General features: G+C 36.4%; 1 long non-coding RNA gene across 1 annotated transcript; it reads right to left on the bottom strand.

Annotated features, from left to right (window-relative positions):
• Positions 1 to 9636: 9636 nt before the first annotated feature.
• On the bottom strand, positions 9637 to 11847 carry LOC306865212. The gene is made up of 5 exons (XR_013783851.1): positions 11792 to 11847; positions 10824 to 11063; positions 10633 to 10726; positions 10212 to 10400; positions 9637 to 10126 (listed from the first exon to the last, which is right to left on the bottom strand). It is a non-coding gene; the product is annotated as an uncharacterized lncRNA (long non-coding RNA).
• Positions 11848 to 12571: the final 724 nt, after the last annotated feature.

Below are 12571 nucleotides of genomic sequence, written 5' to 3'. Positions count from 1 at the left end.
AGGTTTGTTCATGAATTTTAAGTGACAATCTGGATCTCGGTGGCCGATCAGCTGTTCAAATTCATTTCACAGATATCTTATTTTCCTGCACCTGTGCAATGGTGCGGTCAGGACACCAGCTTCGTATCAGCAGCAGTTTGCGGAATGCATCCAGCTGGCTCTCATAACCATCAGGAAGAGGGGTCTCCTCTGGAGTGGCTTCATCAAACCAGCTCTTCCAGGCATGGTCATTGCAGGCCACCTGGCTTAGTAGAGCAGTGAAGGGAGGCAGGGTGGACAACTGCACTAAGTTTAGCCACGTTGTGTCCAGGATCCAGCGCCTTGGCTTGGGCTCGACAGAGTTTAGGTCTAGCGATGCTCCACCTGAAAAAACGTAAAATAAATAATTACTTGGCCTGAAATAAGTTCTTAAATGGACTGTATTACAGGGAATTATGGGGGATTTTAAGAGGTACTGAATGGTCATCAATTGTAGCTTCTGTGTGCTATGGTCTGATTCAATTGAAGCTAAATGCTGTTAAAATGAATTGTGATATAAACAGCAAACTGAAAGTACAAAATGTCATCTGCAAAACATTATGGTTCAAACCTTTGATGAAGGTCTGAAACTCGCTGTGGGAAACATTTCAATGTCAAAAGCAGCGTAAAGAGGAACTTGTGATCTTCATAAATAAGTCCCCGAGCAGTATAGCGGAACACTTCAAAAGTGAGGTACTCCATAATGTTGTCTAGTCTTTTAGCTGTAACAGGGGACTTTGGCGACTTCTCCATCGACATGTCAAAGATGCCCAGAAACTGGCGTAGTGAAGTTTGGTACATCACATTGACCAGGCTCATCTCCACAATCAGGAAATAGAGGATGCTCCCCCTGGTGGCCACTGGACGGTACTCCTCTCAGGTTTGGTTGATGTTAATTTCAGTCTCTGCAGCAACTGCTAACTTTTGACTTACCTAGGGGATGGCAGGAGATTTTAGCTATCACAGCACAATTGTAAGTCAGTTTTACAAATCAGCTTAAAAGCACATGACTATAATTGAAGAAAGTACCTCCTGTGCTATAGTCTTGGTGACTCCGAGCACCTCAATAAGAGACTCATCCTCCACTAGAGAGCCCTGAATGCTGGTTAACTTGTACAGAAGATTGATCTCCAACTCCTGCATCTTCCTCTTGTTCGATGTCACTTCCTCCAAGAGCTTCACACGTTCAGCCTCCATTTTCTTGATTAGAAAATAATTGATTAAATCAATATTACATAAAAAAGCTACATTATTGATTGACTGATTGATTGCACATAATTCAGTATCTAGCTCATTTATTTATATTTAAAACCTGTATATCAGACCAGGGTTATTATAGTTAACTTCAACTTAAGCTAACATTAAAACTATTAAAAAACAGTTTTATTAACTGAAATAAAATAAGCATTAACTGACTAATTTATTTCAGCTAGTTGCCAAGGGAACATTTCTCATTTTTATTTGAAAGTACCAAAAATTACTCAAACTAAAATGGAAAAACAAAAATTACATAGACAAAAATTAAAAATGACAATACAATGACAACATAAATGTTACTGAATTTTTTTTTAAATATAAAATTACTTCAAAATATAAATAAAAACTGTAATTAATGAAACTAAAACAACACTGTCTTAGACTTGCCTTTTTCTCTATGAGAATGACTCTGCCGAGTAACTGGTCCTCCAAACCCTTCAAAGTAACTGTAAAATCCACCACTGCTGTCTTAGCATTGATTTCTGGGCTGTATGCAGGGTTTGCTAGCTTAGTTGTGATGTACAAAGTAAATGTATCCATTACATCCACTTCTTTGTCCCCGACTTTAACCTAACACAAGAGAAAATGTCTTAGCTTGGTCTACTACAGCACAGAGAAGTTTGAGACTTGTATCACACAGAGTTTAGAAATTAAAAAAAAAAAAAAATTATACTTAAGCCCCATTCACACCAAGAATGATAACTATAAAGATATCTATAAATATAACAATATTAGCGTCCACACTAGTGTCCACGCTGTTTATTCTAAGCACATGCTCGTCTGCTGCTTTAAATTCTCCAGCTCGTTATAGCAGAATGGATTCTGATTGGCTGTCATTGTTTGTATCGTTCATCAGCTGGAAAAAATGGTTCTGAAAGTGATTCCAGTGATATCGTTTCTCTGTGCCTTTATCATTATAGCTGTGGTGTTGACTCTGCTATTCTTTAATATTGAGAACGATTTTTAGATCTATATCTTTATCTTTATAGTTATGGCCCTTGGTGTGAACGGGCCTTTAAAGTCACATCACTTACTTTAGATGTTTTTCCAGACTTTATGAAGTTCTTTTCCAGAATGTTATCCAGCACTGGATCCATCTCTTCCCCAACATCCTCTAAGAGCAAAGGTTTGCCCAGGGACAGGCAGTCTTCCAGGTGAGTTCGGAAATATTTGTTGTTTAGAGATGTCACCTGATGAGTGGAAAAAAACAGCTTACATAGTTGCAGTGACTTTTTGCTTAATTGACAGCTAAATCCACCTTTTGTTGTTCAAAGTTGCCACATTGATTTAATTACACTGATAATTACGTTGGTGGAATGTGATTTTATTGTGTTTGTTTATTTTATGTCTATGTGGTATGTTTTATATATTCTATGTTATTTAGTTATTTATTTTATATTATGTACAGCACTTTGGTCCTTTGTGTTTACTAAAAGTGCTTAACAAATAAAGTTGGATTGGATTGGATAATTACAGTAATGATAATATAATCAAATTAAAATTATAACTATATAAATTACAAACTAATATAAAATTAGATTAAAACTGGTATCAAACCAGTACCTGTAGCTCATTTTTAGTTTCACGGTTCTTGATCCAGATCTTGCCTTGGCCCAGAGGATCGATGAGCAGAGGATAACGAGAAGCTTTTGTTACGATGATGCGGTTCTGAATGGAGGTTCCATTCTCCTATAGTTGCATTATCCATCAGCATACAAATCAAATTCAGGTTCTTTGAAGGAAATCATGAGAATCGTTTTATAAGATTCATGAACTGTAAAAACAACATACCTCGCTGTAAGGGATGCGGCGGATATTCATCTCTTTCTTCCACTGCTGCATAAGAAGGCTGCGGTATTCCTGGTTAAAAGGCCCAGAATAGGACAGAAATCCAGTGGCCAGTAAAACATCCCCCACCAAATCTTTGATTTGTCTCTCAAATTCAAAGATTAGTGATAACTATATACTTATAGCAAGTCATGAAGATAATTTGTTATTACTATTTTCTTTATCAAATAGACCCAAGAATCGGGTCTATTTGATAAAGAAAATAGTAATAACAAATTATCTTTTATTTAACATATTTCAACATGTTAAATATAGCATGTTATATTTAACATATATATCACACCTCAGCCTCATCCAGCTCTTTCTGCTTCGCATCCAGTTTTCCTGAGCCTTTGCTAGTTCTTCCTGTGCTACAGCCAGACGAGCCTCTTGAAGCTTTAAGCTGATACACATAAAGTATGGAAATAAATTTATAAAGAAGTGTAACAAACTTTTTAAAAGAGATTAATAGTTATATTCAGTAAGCATGTATTAAACTGGTCAAACATGTCAGTAAAGATACATAAATTTAAATAAATATATATATTTTTTAACATTTATTTCAAATAAATGCTGTTCTTTTGAACTTTCTTTTCAGTGAGCATAAGAAACAACTTCCAAAAACATTAAAAAAATATATAAAAATCTTATATATTATAGACAGATTATAGAATGGTAGCATAGTTTTCAATTTTAGATCAAATATTTCCTTTAAGCACATCCTACAAAAGGCTAGGGAGACATCACCTTTAGGGGCAGAACTTCCTTATTGATGCCAAAGAATTCCACCATTGCTTCAGTCCAGGAACAGAGGCCCGCTACATTACCACAGGTCCTCTTAGCTGTTTCTAGGTTATAATCTTCCATCGCCAGATATGGAGTGAGCAGTTCAACCATCTCCTCTGTAATAGTGTCCTTTAAAGGATAACAAAAATATCAAAGGAAATGTGATGCTGTTGAACTGCTAAAAATAAAGACTACAACAAAGAATTTCATTAGTAACCATGATGAATTCATTAATGCCAAGATATCTAATCACTTTGACCCAAAGAGACGGGCAAATCCCAAGGTCAAAGAAAGGTCAGATAGAGATTCATATGTTTAATCTCTGCTTTATTTCTGTCCTAGTATCGATTCCACTGTGACTGTGCTAATTGTTTGACTTTGACAGCTACATATTCTGTCATACTGGCCTAAGGCTGCTCTAAACTTGGATCGTTACTGGGACACTATAATCTTGTTTACATAGCCTGAACAGATGCATTCTCAACCACTGACCCCCATCCAAAAGGGCACACTGTCACTGATAGAGTGAATAGTCTTTATTAATAATGCACAGTAAATATATATGTGGGGGTTTCCATTTGAACATGGATATGAAGTGAAAGATTCATGGAGCTCCATATAGTCGACATTAATAACTTGAAGAGATGAAGTGTTTTACTATTAGTGTTACATGAGTACAATATGAGAATAGGATTTTCATAATCAGTGCTTATTCTGAATATAATATAAACCCTGTAAAGCCTGACATATGACAAAATATTTTATGAAAAAATAGAAAAACTGTTAATAAAGTTTTTTGAAACTTTATACAGTAAATAATTAAATACATAAAAAAATTAAGCATGCATGTGTTTTTTTTAGTAACATTTGATACATCTTTTATGGTTATATAGGATAATAGGAGAATATGAAGCTCATCTTTGAGGAGGAAAAATATCATTTTATTTAAAGTAAAAACGTTTGTGAAATCAACAGTACAGCAGACTACACATACGGTAAATATCAGTTGTCACACTATTGTATATCTCCCAATAATATGTCTTTATAATATTATATTGAAATGCTTTTTAAATTATTGATTAAATTTACGATCAAAGCTTATAAGTTTTCATTGTGGGGAGCAAAACATAATGCATAAAGCATTCCTCAGAAGCCTGATGGATCATTTTTGGTATTCACATTTCAACATGATTTCTCTAAAAAATGATTTATGGACAATCATGTAAACCTAAGTTGTATCAGTCCAGTAAAGTCTTCATCTTGAAAAATTACTTACAATATAAAAGTTATTCTTACATTTATTTTATTTAAAAAACTGTAAAGATTACTTTACAATGGCTCATCCAAAAAGATATTACTTTAATAAAGACCTAAAATGAATTTGATTTGATTGGATTTGATCAGTATCACAGTGCTGTCTGACCTTGTTGAAGTTCAGCAGCATGCTGAGGAATGCAGATTTGTTCATCAATTTAAGAGCTTCACTCCATGAAGGTTTCACACAGGGTCTCTCAGGGTCCATGGTGACCACATCCACCCGTCGCTGGAACAGCAGCAGCACACAGTCCATGCTCCGCATGATCAGATGTGGAGGCTTTCCCAGTTTACGCACTGTTGCAATGTCAGCAGGATTTATGGTCTAGAAACAACACATGGTATAAAGATTTAAGTTCAAGGTCTTCAAGTCAACTTGAAATACAAAACATTTAACTAAATTGTGTTTCAGAGGTGATTTAGCATGCTCCAGGCATTTACCTTTAGCGCAGCCTCAGCTGCCGCTAATGCTGGTTTGGCCACCTCAAGTTTGGACTCAGCCACCTTCTTGTCCCCCTCAATCTCATCCACAATCGCCTGGGCCTTATATTTCACCTTCTGGACCTGAGCCTTCACCTTTTCTGCAGCTTGTGTCTTGGCCGTGACCTCCTGCAAAACTTCTTCTGCTTTCTGTACGATGTTTTATAGGGAGCCAGTGTAGTGTTGAAAGAACCGGGCTAATATGGTCATACTTGCTAGGGTCCTAACTGATGAAGAAAAATTGACAGAGCAGCCGTCAAGTGTTCTAGGTTATTACATGTGGGGTTTTTAGGTCCAATAATTAATTATTGTTTCTTCAGAATTTAGCAGTAAGAAGTTACTCGTCATCCAGTTTTTTATATCGACTATGCATTCTGTTAGTTTCTCAATTTGGTGTGTTTTACCGGGCCGTGAAGAAATATAGAGCTGAGTATCATCAGCATAACAGTGAAAGCTAACACCATGTCTCCTGATAATATCTCCCAAGGGTAACATGTAAAGCATGAAAAGTAACGGCCCTAGTACTGAGCCTTGAGATACTCCATACTGCACTTGTGATCGATATGATACCTCTTCATTCACTGCTACGAACTGATGGCGGTCAGATAAGTACGATTTGAACCATGCTAAGGCACTTCCAGTAATGCCAACAAAGTTCTAGTCTATTTAAAAGAATGTTGTGGTCGATATTGTCGAACGCAGCGCTAAGATCCAGTAGAACTAATAAAGAAATACAACCACGATCAGATGATAGAAGCAGGTCATTTGAAACTCTAATGAGAGCAGTCTCAGTACTATGATACGGTCTAAATCCTGACTGGAATTCCTCACAGATACCATTTTTCTCTAAGAAGGAATATAACTGTGAGGATACTACCTTTTCTAGTATCTTTGACAGAAAAGGGAGATTTGAGATCGGTCTGTAATTAACTAGATCTTTGGGGTCAAGTTGTGTTTTTTTAATGAGAGGCTTAATAACAGCCAATTTGAAGGTTTTGGGGACATATCCTAATGACAATGATAAATTAATAATAGCCATCTGTCATGTAGTGACCGCGTTACTATTCAGCTTCCACACTCTGCAAAGACACATAAATAGTGCACATTTTTCTAGGTAAACATTAGATTGAGCGGCCATGTAAAGTTGCTGCTACTAACATATTTCAGATGATAAGCAATATTTGAGGTCTATGAATGATAGGCGAGCGTTTGGATGTCCTGCCCGATGTCCTGTATTATAAACCAGCCATTAATGATCTGTCCTTCACGGACTGCATGACCTCACCACTTCCTGTGGATTTTTTTTTTTCAATTCTGCGACTAATAAAATTTTGGTTGACCAAGCCCTCTTCTCGTCGACTAACGGTTAGTCAACTATTAGGGGGCAGCCCTACATTTTTCCTTATTTTTTTGTGTCAACCTTACTGTTTATCTTTTTATTCAGTGCATGAATAAATTATAATTTTTAAATATAACTTTTAATTGCAATGCCATCATTAGGTGCCAGAGTATCACTACCCCAAAGACAGTTCCTGACTATGCCTTCATTCTCGTACCCAATGTCGACAATATAAGGACTGACTTCCTGATGCAAACCATTATGAAGCAAAGCAAAGCTGTCCTGCTCATTGGTGAACAGGGAGCAGCCAAGACAGTCATGATCAAGGTACATGTCTTGTTTGTTATCAGCAGAATAATATTTTGTTATAAATGGTTTCCCTGTCTTTGTAGTTCATAATGCATATTTGAAAACTTGAAATTGAACTGGTGTAAATATAAGGTGCATTCAGATTTCCATCGCTTAGAAAAATATCTCAGGTGAAATCCAGTTATTCCAATAGGAATCCACGCAATCAGTCTCATATGGGGGTGAAAAAGTTCACTACACAGATTTCACTCATCATGCGAATTCACCATGCTGAAATTAATTCTGACAAAACTATGTAATCCAAACCTCCCCACAGGGCTACATGAGCAAATATGACCCGGAAACACATTTGAGCAAAAGCCTAAACTTCTCCTCGGCCACTCAGCCTGGCATGTTCCAGCAGACTATTGAGAGTTACATAGACAAACGCATGGGCACCACCTATGGACCTCCAGGTGGGAGGAAGATGACTGTCTTTATTGATGACATCAACATGCCAGTTATCAATGAATGGGGTGATCAGGTGAGGAGTCACATGCAACTTCATGACTTAATTTGCTAAAAATGTACCACCTTTTGTCAGTTTCTTTGAGCACACTATGTATAGATGACCTCAACAGACATGGACTCTAATTTTGGATTTACATTTTTTTTTTTTTAATTTTCAAATAACAAACAGTCCATCCTATCATGGCATAACTAATAAATGTAATAAAAATGACCAACATTTGAATAAGTAACAGTGTGTCGCAGTGATGACAAATTTTTGTGAGCCAACCCGTAAGTTAACATCACCCTGGTGACCTCGACAAAAATCCAAAAGGATTTTTGGCTTTTGGATTATTGCAACAACAAAAAAAAGCTCTGTGACCAACAAAGGTTTATGATTCTTACATGTTTTGTTCATCATAATCTTCTCAAATGAACACAACTTTTATGCATTTTGAAGCCTAAAAACATTTGGCGAAAGTAAAAAGCTAACCGTAGGCTATAAACGAATTACACCATGGTTGCATGACTTCAACATCACTGTATTTTTCTTTTTGTTTGAATTTGATTTATTCAACACTTGTATATTCTGCCATGATCCACCCTGGAGGTGGCAGCAATGATATCCCTCAACGACTCAAACGCCAGTTCTGTGTGTTTAACTGCACTCTGCCATCCAACTCCTCCATAGATATGATCTTCCAAACGCTGGCCAGTGGATATTTTTGCCCAGAAAGAGGCTTTCCGGAAAGAGGTGTGCTCACTAGCTGCCGCCCCACCACCAGGAGAGTGTGACAAGCGGTCAAAGCTAAGGTACTGCCTTTGTAATATTGTCAAAAGGGGTATTGCTTATTGCACATGAAAAGTTGGGATGGGAATCTATAGTCTCCTCCAAATTTGATTTGATTGAGTCTTTTAAACCATGCATGCATTGTGACAGTGGTTCAAATAATTAGATTAATTATTATTAAATGGTGCCCTCTTGTGGTCAATGTTCTTCAAATATTGTTTAGCTTTTGCAGTATATTTTATGTGCACTACCATTCAAAATATTGTGGTCAGTATGATTTTTTTATTTAATCAATAAATGTATTCAGCAAGGAAGCATTGAATTGATCAAAAGTGACAGTAAACCTTTTACATGGTAATCAACATTTCCATTTTAAATAAATGCTGTTCTTTTGAACTTTCTATTCATCAGAGTCCTAAAAAAATGTATAATGGTTTCTACAAAAATGTTAAGCAGCACAACTATTTTCAACATTTATAATAATAATGTATTTTGCTTGAGTGCCAAATTAGTGTTTTCTGAAGGGTCATGTGACACTGAAGACTGCACTGAAAATTCTGCTTTGATATCACAGGAGTAAATTACTTTTTAAAATAAATGAATTGAAAATTATTATTTCAGAGTATAATAAAATTTCACAATATTAACGTTTTTAGAATATTTGTGATCAGATAAATGCAGCCTTGGTGAGCACAAGATAATTCTTTCAAAAACATTAAAAACCATACCTACAAAATTTTGAAAGCTAGTGTGTATTAATAAAATAAGGATTTTATGTTAATATTGTTTTTAGATGCTGCCGTCCCCGGCAAAGTTCCACTACATTTTTAACCTGCGTGATCTGAGCAGGATATGGCAGGGGATTCTCACTGTGGGATCAGAAGTATGTAGGACGCCTCAACTGCTGGCATCGCTTTTCCGCCACGAGTGTACACGGGTCATCGCCGACCGCTTCATTGATCAGAAGGACAGAGAGACATTTGATGGCATTTTAGAGAGGGTGTGTCAACTAAATCCTCAAAGGCTTCATGACAATTTTTTTATTTATTTAATTTTAACGGGTTTTATTAACAAAGTTCGGGAGGAGCACGTCAGATACTTAGCCTAATTAACACAGGAGGTTCGCACTCAAGTTAATCAATGCTCGGCTATAAATACAGCTGACATACCTCTATTCATTTGACAGATAATCAGCAATCGGTTTGCACCTTTTACCATTACATCTCAGACTCAACGCGTCCTGTCCAAACAACGAGACCTATACTGAGGATTTTTTCGGATCCTCCAGCACAATCTGCCGGCCCCATGATCGGTCTTTCTCCGCCAGACACGGCTGCCGAGTTCCAGTGCTTTGTACAGGCATAGAAATACAAGCAGGTATGGCTTGTTGATATCATGCTTTTAGGATGTTTTGAAGTCACCATCAAGTCGTGTTTTTTTACTGTTTCTGTGACTTGGTAGAAGAACGTAAGACTCTTTGAACCATTTGCTGAGAATAATTCTTCAATCATGTAGAACTGTAGAAGACACATACACACATTTATACATGGCAACCACATGTTTGTGATTTTGAGGACATTAGTAATGTCATATTTTACACACCTTATCATCTGAGATGATAGCCTCCTCGACTTCCGTGTCCCCCAGGCTCATCATCTCTGCAATGATTGAGATGAGGTACTTGTGTCAGCCATCAAGAGCTGCTCTACGCTCATCTTTGAGAGCTTTGACCTGTTTTATTTTCTACTTTCGGGCTTCATTAGATAGTATCACAGAGCACTTCCCTGACACCTGAGAGAGAAGGACAAGTCAAGTCAGCTTAAGTGCAAACTACAGACATCTGCCTCATCATATGCACATTCAATAAAAAAAGTTAATTTAATAAAATAATTATTGAACATAGTTTTGTTGATGGGCAAAAATATGGAATGCCAGACTATAAATAATCCACAGACAAATTTCATAAAATAAATATAAATTAAAATGATAAATAACAGAAAAAAAAAATATAATAATTACTGACAGCAGTGGTGACTGTCTGGGATACAGCAGCTGGCGTTGACTGATTGATGGTTTTTTTTCAGTTTGCGCTCCAATTCTTCTGTGTCTACCTACACCTATATTTAATAAAATGAACAATACAAATGATCCTGCTCATCAGTACATATAAAAGACAGATCATTGTAAAATGTCACACACAAAAACTAACCATACCCGTTTTTATGGTGGTTAGTGGCGGTTTCACTTCTAGATCCTGATGTGAGGATGGTTTTGCTATATCATCATTTTCTTTTTCATGAGATGACATAGTGCTTTCCTCTCAAAATCCTTGCTTATTTTCCAGGGGCATGCCAAGCACTTCTGACCCACGATCCGCTGTCTTTCTCTGTGCCACTGGCATCCATAGGAGAGTCTTCATTTCTGACATTTTTTATTTTTTCTGTTAATATCTTCCTGAGAGTTAAAAGTCAGGAAATTTAAATGAGGCATTTTCATCATTCAAGGACACCCAGGTTTTACACTGCAGGTACAATAGGCTAAATGAACATCATTTAATGTCATGTTCACTGGCAACATATTTACAGGTTAGTGTTCCTTTCTTAAGCAGCAAAACTTTTTTAAGCGGGAGATTTTAGGAAGATACATGCGTTTAAATTTGAACCGTTTGCCAGCAGGAGTTTGGCTTAACGGACATAACGAACATCCCGTGTAAATCAATGACACTTTTAGGGAATCATGTCATACGAAAAATGTACTTTCATTAAATTAATAAAGAATATTATAGCATACGTAGTCAGGTCAAGCTTAAGGTCTGTGCCAATCTTTGTGATTTGAAAGGTCTTGGTCAGTCAGAAATATGCAAATGCACGTCTATGGGACTTTTGATCGCAAGTGAAGCCTATCAGCTTTGACAGGCCAACAAACTAACAGTAAAATGACATGTTTTATCAATAAAGTCTTTACTAAAAAATGATAAAGTACTTACTTGCTGCAAAATATTTCCTTAGGAGCCAAGACGGTTAGTCTGCGTCAAACAATTAAGCTAGCGACGGTTTAAAAAGTTAAAGTTTGTACCATTAGTTGCATGAATTACCTCAAATTAACTATAACGTTGTCGAAAACACATATTTAGAGTAAATCATCATATTATTTTCCTTTTGCTGCTAATTTAGAGCACTCACCTTGACCGAGGCGCGTCAAATCTGTGAGAACAAACTGAAAGCCTGGGGCTAAGTTTATTGTTGCTATGGTAACTGACTGAGCCTGTTTGAAGGATCATTTCATTATTATCACATTAATTAAATTATGCATTAATTCGCCTAAATAAAAAAACACGTAGCATAAAGAATAAACGCTGACCTCGGCCAAGTACAAATAAAATAGCAGAGTTTCTTACAAAGAGACATGCAATATAACGTTTCATAATACTTTTGCTTCTTAAATTATATATTTGATAGGGGTTGAAAAATGTTTTGAGGAAAATTAATATATTTTATAATCACGCACGAAGTGGTTACATTACTTAAACAAACAAACTCTGGCAAAAGAAAAGTCGCAAAAAACTGCATTGGATGAGAGATGTAAAAATATGCAGATTTGAGCATATTGAATAAGATAACGTTTAATTTGCATATTAAAAATGATAAAAACTGACAATAAAAATGTTTTCAAAATTTCATTTCGCAAAAAAGCAAAACCTACAAAACCTCTTCCTATCTTTAACCTAGCATGACAGAAATTACACAAGCAGTTAACACACACACAAACACGCACGCACGCACACACACACGCGCACACACGTTGTTTTTTGTGGTTTATGGGGACTCTCCATAGGCGTAATGGTTTTTATACTGAACAAACTGTGTGTGCTATTGCCCTACACCAACCCTACACCTAAACGTAGCCCTCACAGGAGACTTTGTGCTTTTTTAGATTTTCAAAAAAACACCATTTAGTATGTT

Source organism: Barbus barbus (assembly GCF_936440315.1).
Source record: "Barbus barbus genome assembly, chromosome: 46".
Lineage (NCBI taxonomy): Eukaryota > Metazoa > Chordata > Actinopteri > Cypriniformes > Cyprinidae > Barbus > Barbus barbus.
This window is presented reverse-complemented; position numbering and strand designations above follow the sequence as displayed.